Raw genomic sequence first — 16,815 nt, 5'->3', positions numbered from 1 at the left:
GCCACCCAAAATCAGCCCTTGGCACGTTGTCACTTACAGTGCTAGCTGTTATTTAAAACCACCTGCTGAGTCTGGAAACCTCAGAGGCAAGAAGAGAAATCCTTTGTGCTGCTTTTTCTCACCAGGGAGGACAGCGTTCAGCAGTGCCTTTGCAGAGCTGCCCCTCGCTGTCACAGCTGTCAAACCGGTTCTGATGCCACCAAAATGCATTTTGTTGTAACTTCATAGAGCAGACTGTCCAAAAGGGACAATACTCAGTATCTCTGAGTGGGTTTAGCTGCTCAGGTAAGGCCCCGTGTGGGGAAAGCGCTGAGTTTCTGTGTGCAGCCACAATGAGGAGCTGGAATTTGTTGGATGAGAGCGGAGCTGCTCCTTTCCACACTCGGGGAGGAGTAACCGGCTCAGAACTTCTGTTTGTGGACTGGTCACAACAGGAACAGAAAAAAGCCTGTCAGTCCCAGCACTCAGCTAAAACTGGTCGTGGGGTATCCTGAAAATATTGCAGAACAGCCTTTGGTGAAGCAGAAGGATGCAGAGCTTTGGAAAATCTGCAACTTGAAAAATGATAGGAACCAGCAGAAATTGTTTCCATATAGATCCAAGCTCAACTTGGTCATGGTGTCCACCTCCATAGGAAATGTCCTTTCATGCACTGGGATAGGAGACCAATAAACTGTATTTCAATTAGCAAAATGCAGAGAGCAATTTGCCTTTTCTAAATTCCATAGAAAATACCAGGGAGATGCACAACGATCCTGGGTCCTGGAATTCCTGGCCTGACAGAACAATTCCCTTCTTCACTAGAAGCAATTTGGGATTTGATGCACCACCCAGGCCTCCAGCTGCCATTCAGATGGGCTTGAGCCCCCCACCTGATATTTGGGGAGACATCTTGGGCATCCTGCATGTCCCAGGTGCCACTGGGGAGCCAGTCCTTGTTGGATTAAGTTCTTTTCTGACCCAGAGATGGGGCAACTGAGGGGTGTTTTAAAAACTTGTATTCCATTTTCAGTCTCATGTGAAGGGTGAGACAGTACAGATGTTATAATTCACCCCATCACAATCAGAAGCTATTTTTTAATTACAATTACACTCTAAGTGTTTCTTGGCCTACGAGCTTTTGCCACACCTTGCTGTAGATGCCTTAAAGCCAATAATCTAAATTACCCCTCGTGGGTCTCACTACAATGCATCTTTCATAATTCTATTTCTCCAAAGTATCCAGTCTTATTTGCAAGGCTACTTTTTGAAACCTGTTTTTAGTCCTATTTCTCTCTCAACAATGTCTGTCCTATTCCATGACATTTCTAAGTCAGCATTTCTTATCTCAAGGTTTGCATACAGATCTGTGAGCCTTCTGTCAGGCTTGGAGAATTCTCTACAAATCCATTTCCCACCGGCATCCTGCATGTCCCAGGTGCCACTGAGGAGCCAAACCCTGTCCATGTCCAGGGAATGTTCCATCAGCCTCCTGGGAAGCAGTGGCTGTAGGAGAGCCCAGCGAACACCAGATGCCACTGTTCCCTCAGCATGGGAAAAATCCTGTTTACGATGCAGGGGAAATATTCCCAACCTTTTCTTGCATGCATCGAGTCTCTCGAGCCTGCAAGAATTGGCTTTCTGTTAAAGGTTGGGGTTTAGACATTCAATAATGACTCTAGTGCTTTCCAGGAGACAGTGCCCAGCCCATCTCTCTTCCAGGGCCTGCTCCTGCTTGGAAGTGCCACTTGGCCTGAGGCTGGCTGCTGCAGGGATTAGCATGTTCACTAAGAACATTTATTTTTCTGAGTAGAGGGTGATTTTGGTATCTCTTCCTTCAATCAGAAAAGGAAAAAGACCAAGAATTCTTTAAAATTAGTGATGTGGGAGGGTTTAAAATACATCTGGGTTCACTTGGCTTTCAGATATTTTTTCCCCCTCAACCTGGCATTGCATTTAGCTAATATGTCATCAGAAAAGAAAGTAAAAACTGACATTTCTTTTTAACCTAAGCCATGCTTCACTTGGATTTTTTCTCCTAGAACCACAGGAGGCTTTGGTTTAGAAGAGACCTTAAAGATGACCCCTGCCAGGGGCAGGGACACCTTCCACTATCCCACGTCGCTCCAAGCCCCGTTCAACCTGGCCTGGAACACTTCCAGCGATGTGGCAGCCACAGCTTCTCTGGGCAAAATACTTTAATATTTTTGGGTCATGGGGAGCAGCACTGGAGAGTTCCCTTCCTCCAAATCAAAGCTAGGAAGTAAGCACAGCGCAATTAATAGAGACCAGCTAGGGAAAAAAAAATCAGTTTACAGACCGTGTTGATTGTGCATATGCACGTGTTGTTTCTGCTTTGTATTCCAAGTCTTCCTAGGACATACATCCTGAATTCGGCAGGATGAGCAAAAGAAAAACCAAAGTGTGGTGGAAATTCAGCTGTGAGACATTAGACAGGCAGAAGGTGGCAGTGCAAGTGTTTGGTAAAGGCTGGAGCAGCAGCAAGCAAAGGAGATGGGATGCAGTGGCCTGGAAGGGGTCTGGCTTATCCATTTTACTTGTTGGGGATGTAAAATCACAGCCTAAGTTCAGATAAATAATGAGAATGGACACGGGAAAGAAAACTGTCATCTTTTAAATTTCAGCTGTAGGAAAAATTACCATTTCAAACTGCTCAGTTTCAGTCATTTCTAACGTCAGAAATTCTTCCCGGAGGGAAAGCATGTACTTTTCTGGTCTAATGAGGATCAGTAACATTGAGTGACTGGCCACAAAGTAGCTCACCAGAAGCATTCCTTTGAAGACAAGCAACCATTTTTGTGTGGGGAGTCCTTGTTAAGCAAGTTGTAGATTATCAAAACCATTTCTTTATCTTACAAATCACAGACCTTGCGGACACATCCACCAGGAAGCTGTCCTTGCACATGGGAGACCATGGAGAAATCTCTTAATAAAACCCTAAGGAAAGACTGGCAGAGCAAAAGCTTGGCTGTTTTGCCTGTCTTGATTGGTCTGATGAAATGTGCTACACCTCTCTCTATAAACCTTGTCCTTGCTCTTGGGGAGAACAGAGGTTTTTCAGAGTGATAATAAATTTAAGTGTTGGATTTGGATTAGGAAAGGGAGGCACCGTGGAGGCCGTGGATGCCCTCCATAGGATCTCAGCAGCATTAGAATAAACAGATTTAGGCAAAGATAGAGATAGATGATAGAGATAGAGATAGAGATAGAAATAGAGATGATAGAGATAGAGATAGAGATAGAGATAGAGATAGAGATGATAGAGATAGAGATAGAGATAGAGATGATAGAGATAGAGATAGAGATAGAGATAGAGATGATAGAGATAGAGAGAGATAGAGAGAAGAGATAGAGATGATAGAGATAGAGATAGAGATAGAGAGAAGAGATAGAGATAGAGATAGAGATAGAGATAGAGATAGAGATAGAGATGGAGATGATAGAGATAGAGATAGAGATAGAGAGAAGAGATAGAGATGATATAGATAGAGATAGAGATAGAGATAGAGATAGAGATAGAGAGAAGAGATAGAGATAGAGATGATAGAGATAGAGATAGAGATAGAGATGGAGATAGATAGATAGATAGATAGATGATAGAGATAGAGATAGAGATGATAGAGATAGAGATAGAGATAGAGATAGATAGATAGATAGATAGATGATAGAGATAGAGATAGAGATAGAGATGATAGAGATAGAGATAGAGATAGAGACAGAGATAGAGATAGAGACAGAGATAGAGATAGATAGACGATAGAGATAGAGATAGAGATAGAGACAGATAGATGATAGAGATAGAGAGATAGAGATAGAGATAGAGATAGAGATAGAGATAGAGAGATAGAGATAGAGATAGAGATAGAGATGCTAGAGATGCTAGAGATGCTAGAGATAGAGATGCTAGAGCCACATGGCTGGATGGGGCTTGGAGCAGCCTGGGCTAGTGGGAGGTGTTCCTGCCCATGGAAGGAGGTGGGCTTGGAGGCCCAGTCAAACCCAAACCATTCTGTGATCTCAAAGCAAAGGCAAGAGGGTAGCAAATGGAGGCCCAAGAGGCCCAGGCACTGCCCAAGGGGAGGGCAGAGCATTTATTTGGGGTGTGCAGAGGGTACAGCACTGGTGCCAGAATCTGTTGCAATGGTGCAGCATCATCCGGGTAGCAGCAGCAGGATGAAATGTGTTTGTGCATGCCCCAATAACCACCAGCAAAACCCCTGCCCGAGGAGAGTCACCAGCACATCAGAAAGAAGAGAGATTTATGAAAGGATGTGTTACCAAAAGTTTATCCTTCCCAGAGTGGCAGCTTTATATCTGCTAAGCTGCTGGGATTCTTTCCACTGGCTTGAACTGGGTTTGAGTCAGACTTTGGAGACACAAACACCAGAGCAAGTCCAGACACCACTGGAGTCATAAACAAACCTCCTGCCAGCTGCCCATCTACTCTACTTCTGCATCAAAGTCACAAAAATAACCAATATGGTTCCTGAGAAGACTTTTTACAAGTGATGAGAGGATCCACCTATACTTCCCTAAAGAACAAAAATAAAGCCCAAACCATTTCTCACAGCCAAGGGATTATAATGAAAATTCAGGTTGGAGGAGACCTCCAGGAAACCTCAAGAGGTTCTCTCAGCCAACCTCCTCCTTGCTTGAAATCATCTTCTCTCCCCTTTTGAAAATGGCATGAGAAACTTGTATGGAAAACATTGTTGGCATGCACAGTGTTTCAGCTCTCCAAAGCAGTACTGGTTGGTACAAAGAGAATACATTTCTTTTTTGTTTGAATTAAGAGAAATAGAAGATCTGTGGAGGGCAGGTTTGGAATGATTTAATCCCTCCATGAAATACTGCTTTGATACCTGTAACTCAAGTGACCATGGGTAGCGTTAAATGTGCATTTTCCCATTCCTCCTTAAGTGGAGGAGCTGGAGGGAGGAGTGATGGGAGCCTGGAGCCACCCAGGGGATTCAGCCAGCCTGAGACATGGCCAGAGGGGTGATGAGGTCAGCAGGGAGCCAGCAGCACCCACAAGGTCAGCAGCTCCTGGGGGATGAAGGCGGAGGAAGGGAAGGCATGGGTGTTATCTCAGTGACTGGGAGTTGGGCCAGGATTTGGAAACTCAGCTGCCATTCCCAGACATGCCCCATCTGCCTCTGCCCCTCAGGTCACCCAAAAGCATGACGGAGAGGTTGTGCCTCCTAGAACTGGTGGCAAAATGCTCTTCCTGTGCTGGAGGTATTGTCAAGGTCTTGATATTTCTCCATCTGTTTCAAGTAAAGCTTTGTATCTCTAAAATGTTCACAATGCTATTATCCAAAAGACTCTGCTATAATACTTTCAAGATGTTTTGCTTCAATTTTGACTTTTTTTTTTATAATGCTCTCCAGCTTTTTAATACAAGCCAAATGAAGCATTGTTTCTATCCAGAAAATAACGTTTTAAATTTAGATCACAGCAGTGCTGAACCCGTTGGGTTCTTTCTAAATTCAGGGGAATACCTATTCCCTCAAATAGTTTCAATTCTGATAAATCAGAATTTCCAGACAGAATAGCAGTCAGTTTAGTTTTAAGTCCTAACCCTACCCAATACTTAATTCTTTTTGTGATCTGCTTGGGGATGCACTAACACAGTGTGCTGCACAGCTGTCAGGAACATCCCAATTATTTTTCGAGGGAAAATTACATTTCAAAACAAAAGGGAAGGACATATTTTAATCATTTTGTCTATGTTTAAATGAGATCACCAAGAGAGACTATAGCTCTGCATAGACATGTGCAGGCATGCCTAGGAATTTGGCTTGCCTGCAGTTTATCTGTCCCAATTAAAGGCAGATGCAGCCTTTTGCTTCCATGGACATTGATGAACTGGTAGATGTGCTAACAGGGAGAGAGCTCACACACAGCAACTGGTCCTGATCTAATCACACCATTCTTACAGTGCTGTTTGGCTCCAACTTGCCCAACTGCAGGAATATTTTCAGTTTTCCTTCCTACCTCCTTGGACAGGAATCACCCAAGTTTAGGTAATCAGGCCATTTGCAGTTGATGTCACTTCTCCCCAGTCTGTGGTTAAAGAGGGGAATTACAGGATGGGCAAAGTGGCTTAGGCTGCAATTCTGCTTTGCAGATGAGAAGGAGCTTCCCTGGAGTACCTGCAAACATACTGGAAATGCTGGTGAGTGGCTCAGAAAGCCCAGGTACTGAAATCTGCCTCCTGCTCAAATACCCAATGAGTTCACTGGAGCTGAGCACCACCACTGCCACGCTGAAGGGCTGGGGATGCCCTGCTGAGGAGCACTTCAGGTACCTGCTGAAGCTGCCCAGCCTGCAGCTTTGATGGAGTGGGGACAGCAGGAGACAGCCAGACCTGACCAGCTCCCCTGTTGGAACCCTGGTTACTGAAAATTTTAGACTTTCTGTGCTGGAACCCGACCACCTCCCCTGTTGGAACCCTGGTTACTGAAAATTTTAGACTTTCTGTGCTGGAACCCGACCACCTCCCCTGTTGGAACCCTGGTTACTGAAAATTTTAGACTTTCTGTGCTGGAACCCGACCACCTCCCCTCTTGGAACCCTGGTTACTGAAAATTTTAGACTTTCTGTGCTGGAACCCGACCAGCTCCCCTGTTGGAACCCTGGTTACTGAAAATTTTAGACTTTCTGTGCTGGAACCCGACCACCTCCCCTGTTGGAACCCTGGTTACTGAAAATTTTAGACTTTCTGTGCTGGAACCCGACCACCTCCCCTCTTGGAACCCTGGTTACTGAAAATTTTAGACTTTCTGTGCTGGAACCCGACCACCTCCCCTCTTGGAACCCTGGTTACTGAAAATTTTAGACTTTCTGTGCTGGAACCCGACCACCTCCCCTGTTGGAACCCTGGTTACTGAAAATTTTAGACTTTCTGTGCTGGAACCCGACCACCTCCCCTGTTGGAACCCTGGTTACTGAAAATTTTAGACTTTCTGTGCTGGAACCCGACCACCTCCCCTGTTGGAACCCTGGTTACCGAGAATTTCAGACTTTCTGTGCTGACAGGCACTGACCCCCAAGAGAACACTGCATTTGACCTGAGGCTGTGGAGAAGGCTTCCAAAATGGAGTGATAGAACTGGGATTGTGGGTGTGGAGTTTTGAATAGAAGTGTGTAATATCACAGGGTAGAAAATGTAGAGTTAAGGGTTTAGAATATAGTAATATATGTAAAGCAAGATGGAGGTTTTAGGGTGGTGGCTGGTCCTTCTTCTTCCTCACCTTCTTCTCTATGGGCTTGGGTGGTTTTGTGTAACTGGATAAAAAAGTCTGCATTGTGGGCATGGGTGGTTGGTTATTGGGTTAAAAGTAAAAATAATTTAGGTGTCATTTCTTAATTGCACAGTTTATGCTTAAAAGGCCTTATAGAGAGAGGGCTCCATTTTTACTTTGTTAGAGAGACGTACTGTAGGACTCAGGGTTTGTGAGAAGGTAACATAGATAAGAACTAATAAACACCTGAGACCCAACAAGAAATTCTGTCTCAAGCATTTAATCCCAACCCTGGCAAAAAAGAAGCAAAGACTCTGCACTGCCCTGCAGCCCTGGTGTCACCCATAAACCAAATTTGACCCAAACACACGTCAGAGGTCAAACACTGTCAGCTCCTCTCAGCAGCTCTTGCTCTGAAGAAGAAGGACTGCTTTAAAGCAGAAGGACTGCTTTAAACCTCTGCTTTAAAACTTCTATCTTGCTCTCTATATATGACTATCTTCTAAAACCCCAACCTCTAAGTTTTCTAGGTTGTGATATTACACACTTCTAATCAAACCATACACTCATAATCTCAGTGCTATTAATCAGTTTTGGAAGTTTTCGCTACGGTTTCAGGTTAAATGTAGTGCTCTCTTGGGGGTCAGAGTCTGTCAGCACAGAAAGTCTAAAATTCTCAGCATGCAGAACTCCAACACTTGAACAGCAGCAGAGCACAGAAAGCTCTGTTTCCAGAGGCAAACACCCAGCTCGTGGATCAGCCCCCCTGGATGGGAGCCAGCACAAACCCCTCCAGGCAGGCCTGGCAGACAAGCAGGATGTCTCAAGGTAAGCTCAGTGCAGTTTTTATTCCTGTGCACATAAATACCCCTTGCTAACTCTGATTTCTTTACTAATTACATATTATCAAGAGTTTCAAGAAGTCTCACAGCAGTGCCCATGCTTCACACCACTGCAGGGCATATGCAGGACCAGAGGGCCTTTTTCCATCCTCCCCAGCTCTTATTTTTCTTAGCAATGACAATTTACATCACAACCCACCACCTATTTTCAGATCCCTTCCTTACCTTTATTATTCTTATTTCATGTTATGTTTATAGTTGCATTTTTTTACCTTTGAGCCTTCCCTTCCCTCCCTATTTCCTAGTAAGCAATATTGCAAATTTGTATATAGTAAATCTGCACGGTTTAGAAGCTGATGAGGTGGTAGGGGCTGCCTGGGAACAGGACCTCCTGATGGCAGTGGTTACCAGGCTTTTCCTACATTTAGAAAAAGATGTAACCATGGAACTATGTGAGGTGACAGACAGCAAACCTACAGCTCTGCTGTGAAATATGTGCACTGACGTAAGCACCAGCCTGTGACTGAGTCTCCCACACATCACCCTGTGCAGGAGAACTTGCTGGAGATAGCAAAACTCCTTTTTTAATGATTCACACAAATACAGCCACTGCCTTGAGGGGAGAGAGCTCAAAGTTTGAATCTGGGGGGCCTGGTAGTCACTGAGCAGTTTCTAGGTAAAAATAAACATATTTCCCAACACTGAAAAAAGGATCATCCAGAAGAGGTGTGTGGCCACTCCACCCAGCTTTTCATTCCTGTGTTTGCACCTTTTTTTGGAGATGCTATTCTCCATTTTTTTTTCATTTATTTTAGATTAGAGACCAGATGAACTTGGTGAACTACCTCTGGATAAAAAGGTAGGGGGAAAATGAAGATGAACAAGGAGAGGGATGGCTGTGATCCTGAAGTCCTGAGTATTTTGACATTGGGTTTTCCCTTGCTAAGCTATAACTCGGAGAACCAGCACTGCAGGGTAATTCCTCCAAATACAAAAAAAGGCCATAATGCACCCATTTAATCTTACAGCCTTGCACAAAAGGGGTTTTATGTGCAGGGAGGATAATTGTGGGTAAGGAAGAGGTCAGCATGGATGATGGGACTAAGCTGTAAACACACCTGATTGAGGCAGTTTATCTTCCCGCTTTAAGTGCACAAAACACTATTTTTCACTTGGATTCCTTTGTCCAACACCTCCCTGGTTCAGCAAGATGTTAGCCCACATGCTCCAGGCCCACAGAGCACCATCACTCATGGCAAGTGCACCCTTGAGACGTTTCTGCAGCTTCGAAGGTGGGTGAGCAGCAGCAGGTGTAAGAATGCCCCAACCTCCATGTGCCAGGGCTCCCAGGGCGCCATCCCATCCAGCTCCTTCCTGTCCTGCAGTGAGCATGGATACTGCTCAGGACACAGCCCTCAGTGGCTTGGGGAAGCTCTCCTGGTGACATCAACTCTCCGACTGATGCACGAGCAGAGGGTCTGTGCCCTGGAGCTCCTCACATAAATCACCACAGCTCTGCTGAGCCCAGGTGTCCTGGGGCCTGGCCCCAAACACTGGGCTTGTACAACTTCTTCTGGCTGTCTTGGAATGATTTGTGCCTTTTGAAGATGCAGAAGTGACTCCATCCGAGCCAGGGCCAGTGTCCTGTTACTGGGGTTGGTACGTGATAAATGACAGCGAGGAGCGAAGGGCAGCTACTCTGACTTTCACATATGTCTTCAGTAAACAAGGGGTGGAGGCAAACACACATTCTGCTATTTTAACCTGCTATTAACTTTTCAGTTTGAATTTCCAGCACTTGTTACAGCCTTTTTCTGGAATGATTTCCCACCCGGGAAGAGGCAGATGTGATGTTTTCACAGGCTGCAAGTGCTTTGTGCTTGCTTTGCCCTGCACAGGGCAGCACCGTGCTCAGGTTGTCTTGGTTTGAAAAGACAGGTGTCTGCTAAGGAGGGCAGAAGCCTCCCTTGAAATGGCAAATGTAAACCCCCTCCCTCCAAGTTATTATAATTTTGAAATTAAAGGGCTCTCAGGTAAAGATATGGGAGTAGGAATAACAGTTCTTTGTTAGGAAAAATAATAAAGCAGTAATACAAAACACCACTGCCAGAGTGAGAACATGAGCTGACCCCCTGTGGGTCAGGGAGGTGGCAGCAGTCCCATTCAGTGGTGGCTCAGCCCTCCTGCAGTGCCAGCTGTGCTTCTGCTGGAGCAGGGATCCTGGACCAGGGTGGAGTTTTCCTCTGAAGCTCCAGGGCTGCTGGAGATGGGCCTGGGCTTCCTCTGGGAATGCAGTGGAGAAGAAAGCTGCTCCTCTGGGAATGCAGCGGGCAAAGGCTGCTGTGGTGTTGCAGGAGTCAGATTGTATCCAGGTAGGAATGCTTGGCTCCTCCCCCTGGGCAGAGCCTCTCCCCATGGGATGATGGAATTTTCTCAGCCATGCAGGGACACTCACTGGCCATGAACAGAAGAGATCTCCTGGAGGGAGGATTGGTTGTGGGAGAGATAAAGAAAACTGCCCCAGCTGGTTTTAACAGGTGGCCCAATTAAGAGAAGAGAACTGCCTCACCTCTAGCAGATGGTGATAGAATACACACCCCCATGCCCAACCTAAGACACAGCTGGAGAACATCAGTGGGTACAACCAGAGCAACCATTCCAGCTGAGGATTTTATTTAGTTTTAGTCTCCTTTAGGACCACAGTCCTGCACTGAGAGGAATGAAGGATGCCTTGCCAGGCAGAGGTGGGCATTTAGGCATGACAATTTGATGGGAGAGCTGAAAAAAAAGGTGTGATCCTGCATTTTCCCACTGTAGAGCACAGAAACCGCTCCAAAAAAAGACTGGGAAGAGGAGGGGGTAGCAGGCAGCTCTCCTACCCTTACCAGAGGCACTAACCCCTCCTGAGCTGATATTTTTCTCTATGAAATAGCCTGTAAAAGATTAAATTCAAGCTATCTGTTTCTATTTGTATTCCTCCTGTGTAGTCCTTTGAAGCATATTTTAATTCTCCCTGTTCCCCAACCTCATTTCAGCTGGTGGTGGTGGAAGGTATTTAAAGTTACAGCCGTAATCCCATGGGCCACTATGAAAGAAATTATAAGGGAAAAAAAAAAAAAAAGGAGGAAGAAACACAGAAAGAAACCCCAGGTCTGTCTGATGCACAGCAATGCTTATATTTCAATTACAGAGTGCGAGGGGCCAGACTCAACAGAGTCTGAGACAGGGAAAGGAAGAATTATGTTGGAAAACCAGACACGGAAGCCATAAAAGAGCAAGTGGCTGTAAATGGCTGCCCCAGGTAACGCAGTGGGCAGGTGGTGACCGTGCTTGCCATCAGAACTGCGCACCCCCCACCCGACTGACACGGCCTGAGGCTCTGCCCCGCAGCTGTGCTGCTCCTGCGGGGCGGGAGCGGCCCCCGGCGCGCTGGGGGATGGCATCCAAAAAGCACCGCTCTGGAAACTCAACTGCACGGAGCTGATGGGGGGCAGGCAGCTTCCCAACTTCCCAACACCATTTCCTTCCTCCAGACGTGGGCAGCGGGGGATTTCTGTCCTACCAGCGGTGTTTTTCTCCTGCACACGGCGTCCGTGGCAGGGCCGCTCCTGCTGCTGCCCAGCCCCGCACACGGGGGGAGGCCGAGGATGAAGGAGCCGGGCAGGGAGGGATGGAGGAGCCGGGCAGGGAGGGATGCAGGAGCCGGGCAGGGAGGGATGCAGGAGCCGGGCAGGGAGGGATGAAGGAGCCGGGCAGGGAGGGATGCAGGAGCAGGCAGGGATGAAGGAGCTCTCTGTACTGCCCCCCTGGGCACAGGCTCTCCGATAAGCGAACCCGCCTGCGCCGAGTCCCAGGCTGACCTGGGCAGGGCTCCCCGCACGAATCCGGGCTCCTGTGGGATTTCTGAATGAGGCTGGCCCGGGATTTGCGCGTCGGAGGTGACATGGCACAGCTGCCTTCCCCGGGGAGGCTGGGGGCAGATAAACAGCCCGACTGGCTCCTCGAGGCCGCTTCTCCGATTACCCAATGTTTTCCTCCGGGCTCTGTTCTCCGCGTCTCATAAATCCCCTCGCTGCTTGGCCCCTGGGCAGCCTTGGGGGCTGTGAACACCCATCCGAGCGCTGCATCCTGTTCCCGGGCTAACAAGGGAGTGTTTCAAAGAAACTCTGAGCAGGGCGATGCCAAGCCAGGAACCTTGCGGAGGATGTTGCAAGTCGGGCTTTGAAGGCAGGGTTTGTTTAGGGACGTCAGGTTTCAGCTGGATCCACTGATACCGGACGTGCCAACGAGAAATCCCAAGCACCAGGCAAAACTGAGTAAGATTTTCAGGATTTGGGTACCTTTGGCTGAGAAGCACATAAACATCCTGCCCTCTCCTCAGCAGGGAGGGGAGGAGAAACCACTTTGCCTTGGGGGCTCCGTCTGGGTTAAATCAGAGCTCTCAGACTTCCCTAACAAGCACAACCATCAGCACCTCTCCCTTCCCCGTGTGCCCAGCAATCACAAACCAGGGGCAGCAGAAAGCCAGCAGGGGCTCAGGATGAACTGTGAGTGTTCGAAGAGTGCAGAGCAGAGCCTAGAGCTGAGCTGTGTCAGGTTCCACTGTGTTCCTAAGGAGGCGTCAGTCAGGCTTACTGAAGTCACCAGGAGAGCTGTAAACACTCAGTGCTGCTTCATTTTATAAAGGAATTAAATAGTAAGAAATCCTGTTTGACAACAAGGACATTGAGAGAATGAGATATAGCCTCCTGAATTTCTAAACTCTGGCTTGGATCTGATCCTATTAAGAAGAGGGTTTCAAAAGGGCTTTAATTCTCTCTGTCCCTGCCCGCCTCTGGCCACACTTTTCCAACAGGAGACGGGACCAGAAGCCACACCAAGTGGGGGATGCTTTCTTTCTGGTGTGCAGCTCTCAGTCAGGTCACATCACAAGTCCTGGAAGCTGTATTGATGCTTTTAGGAGATGCAGCCAGGCTTTTACCTTCCAGAGCCTCCAAATAGCTGGATCTGTATTTTATTTCAATGATCTCTCAATTGCTGGTGATTACACAGAGCAGGAGAACAGACCCATTTGGATAACTCCTGCTTGGTCAAAGCCTATATTTAACCTCCTGCCTCTCTTTCCAGCACTCTATGATAAGGCTTATTTTCCAGCCAGCACCTGAACACCCAAAAGTCCTCCAGAAATCAACATTAAAGCTGGGAACGATGCAAGTCCCCATACCTGCCAGGAGCTGAGGGCAGCACTTCTAATTGCTGTGAGCTCCCTTTACCCACCAGTGAATCACCATCTCTGGGGGGGGAAGCAGAGCTCCTGCACCAGCTCTGCCTGTGAAGGGTATCAGCTGCTAGTGGTCTCTCCAAACAGTTCCATTTAATCCCATCACTATCCATCTGCAGCTGTATTCCCCAAGTCACTCTTTGGGAGCTTGATGACCTTATAAAGCATGACTGGGTTTTGTTTAAAGAAACAAAACCAGCTGTCTGCAGGGTACTTTGATCCTTAACAGTATTTTTAAGTACTGGGGCTGGGTGAAGCTATGAAATAATCTGCTGGTGAGTCAAATCTCTTTTTGCAGGGACTCTCTCTGTCAAACAGCACACCTGATTTTCTTGCTCAGTGTCAAATATTTGCTGTCTGTCTGAGTAGAAAGGCTATTTCCCAGCAAGCCCAAATATCTGTCTTTGCAGTGGTGTATCCTTTCACTGTTGTCTATTCTACCTCTCACATGTGCACACACACTCAGCTGTCCAGAGGAGCCAGACACAAAGGCAAGGTGAAAAAGCAGTAATCAAAGTTGCACACTAAGCAAAAAATGCCCCCAAATGCCATTAACTTCCAGGAAACAGTAAACCTTGAGAGTCCAAATCACCCTCAGTGACAGCAAGCCCAGCTCCATTAGGTTCAACAGGCTGTGTTACACTTCACTGAAGTAGGTCTTTTGGGGTTTATTTGAGGTTAACTGCCCAAATCCCTGGCTTGCACAGCTCTTTATGTCCAAGATAACAAATGCAAAGGCAAATAGGGGCTAAGAAAGAAGCTGTGCCAGTGCCCGCTTCCCTGCTCTGGCTGCCTGTGTTTGCTGACAGCACAACTATGCAAAGCACTTGGCTCCACACACAGCCTGGTCATCCTGCTTTTATTCCAGCAGTCCCAAATATGGCCCATTTCTCTTCTGTTTGCTCTTGGGGGCTTTGCAGAGCAGCCAGGTAGGGATATCCACAGAGCAAACATGCCTTATCAGCACTTTTCCTTGAGAAGGAGAGTGAATTATAAACAGGGCCTGGCCACCTTGGACACAAAAGCTGGGCTTTGTCTGCACCTGGAGGATCTGCAGGGGGAAAAGCCAGGCACTGGTCAAACTGGGACAAAGCCTAATGCTGAAGAGGCCAGAACTGCTGCTGCCACAGAGCTGCCCCATAGGATGGATGCTCCCAGAGCAAGGACAGTAGGACAACTGGCCATGTCACTGCTGCACCATGGTGGAGTTTCATATCACTGCCCAGCTCCAGGAACAGTAAATCCAGATGCAGATCAGCATCAGGCAAATGTCTCAGTGCCTGGCACCCCACAACACCTCTGTATCCTGCTGTTTTCTCATGCATGACCAAGTCTGGTCTCTATTTGCAAGTGCAGCAATGAAGCTCATGTTCAAGTGTCTGTGATCCAGGACTCTGAACCATGAATCTCACAGTGAAACATCAAACCGGTCTCTCTTTAACACATACTTATCTCATAGATAAAAATGGCCAGATGAAGTGGGGGAAGGAAGAAGGAACTTGCCTTAAGGACTAGGAACTGGGAAAAAAGGATTTTATTAGTCATGTCCTCAGGGCTCAGCAGTAAAGCAGCTCTGATCTCAAAAGAATACACATGTTGGGTGCAGGATGTTGGGAAGCAGAAAGGGGGTGTTTGTTGGAGAGGAATGTCAGCACACATGGGATCTGATCAGTTTGTTTTGCTATGGGACAGCTTCTCCTGAGCTGGCACTCAGGCATCCCCTCCCTTCTGGGAGCTCTGCTCCCCATATCAGCCAGCAGCACCCCTGACCCAGCACAGGAATAACACATGAGCAGCTGCTCACATGTCCTGTCCTTTACTTCCATTTTCCAAGAGGCAAATTTCCATCCCACCCCGGGTAACCCCAGCCCTTCACTTTCACCCAGCAGCTCCACACCAGAGGCTGTCATTTCACATCAAAGGGGAAGCTGGGAACGTGGTGCCTGCTCCCAGGAAGCAGGATGGGAATTAACTGGAGAGAGTCCAACAGGGATCGGCGAGAAGAGCGAGTGAGAAGACATGATTTATGTGGAAAGAGTGAAAGAATGAGGATTGTTTAGTCTAGAAGATGGATGATCATGACCTTCAGATTCAATCAGGACAGAGGAATGGATTCATCCTTTCCCAGAGGTTGTGGTGGATAGTAGAAGTAGTAAGAGAGAGGCTTTAAGCTGCATCAAGGAGAACTTTGGTTATGTATTAAGCAATACTTTCATGCTTTCCTATGCTTCCTCTCCAGACTTACCTGTGGAGCCTTCCTCCCTGGATTTTTAAGAATGGGATTAATTGGTTTATATATAGCCAATAACTTATTTATAACGGTTATTATTTATAAATATTGGTTTATTAACCAATAAATTATTAATAACCAATAAATTATTTATAACCATTTATTGGTTGATTTCCCCCTAGTAGGGCCAAGTCTCAGGACCCCCCCCTTTTTCTTTTTTTTTTTTTTTTTAATTAATAGCACCAGTGCAACCCTCACCAATCTGGTTCTTGTTATGGAAGGAATCCCCATGTGGGAAGGGGTTTGGGGATCAGAGCCCATTATTATCTTGGGGCAAAACAGGCTCCTTTATGAGAAGAAAACACTCCCAATTCCCAGTTGTCTCAGGGGAGATGCTGTGGTGCCGCTCTCAAGGAGAACACAAAGCCACAGCTGGAAAAGGGCTCAAGCACCTTACATTTCAGGAACATCACCATCTCCCTGGGCTCCTGCAGAGCTCCAGGGAGGATCTGAGCAGTGCTGCTTGTACCTGGGATTCCCAGCAATTTTCTGCTTTCTGTTTTGGGATCACCTTCCTTCAATGTCCTTGAGGCCTCTTACAGCTATTTCCACTTCCAAGAGAAGCAGCTGCTCAGTGAGGACAAGGCAGGGAGCACCATCCCCCATTTACTCACTCCAAATAAACTCTCCTTCCCTGTAATCCCAGAACCATGGGGGATGCAGAGCCACACTTGCTGCTCTTGCCCCTGCCAAAATTGCCTGAGTGATTACAGTTAGCCAAGGGCCCTCCTGGATTTTTTTGTCAGGTGAACAGCTATCATCACCTTATATATCAATTTATGATCACATCTACACCCCATATGCCATACTAGCATTTCCTAGGACACTGAGAATGCTGCCACCTCTTCTTCTTCTCCTAATGGGCAAGGTCCAGTGGTTTGGGATAGCTTTTTCTTTTGGCAAAGAGATTCTGCCACCCCCTGCCACACCAGACACCCTCATTTCCTGCTCCTCCCATTTTAACCACAGGCCACAACAGCTGATGAACACAAATTCTCTCCAAGTCCCTGAGGCCTGGGAAGAGATCTGTTATAGCAGGGACTATATAAAATTAGCCCCTGATGGGAAACACTGAAAAGATAAAGCTTTTGCAGGGTGAGCTCATGGGATCCTATCAAAGTGTAAAACAGAGGAGCTCACCATCCATTCCCCAGT

This window comes from Anomalospiza imberbis, chromosome 7 (genome assembly GCF_031753505.1).
Source record: "Anomalospiza imberbis isolate Cuckoo-Finch-1a 21T00152 chromosome 7, ASM3175350v1, whole genome shotgun sequence".
Taxonomy (NCBI): domain Eukaryota; kingdom Metazoa; phylum Chordata; class Aves; order Passeriformes; family Viduidae; genus Anomalospiza; species Anomalospiza imberbis.
This window is presented reverse-complemented; position numbering follows the sequence as displayed.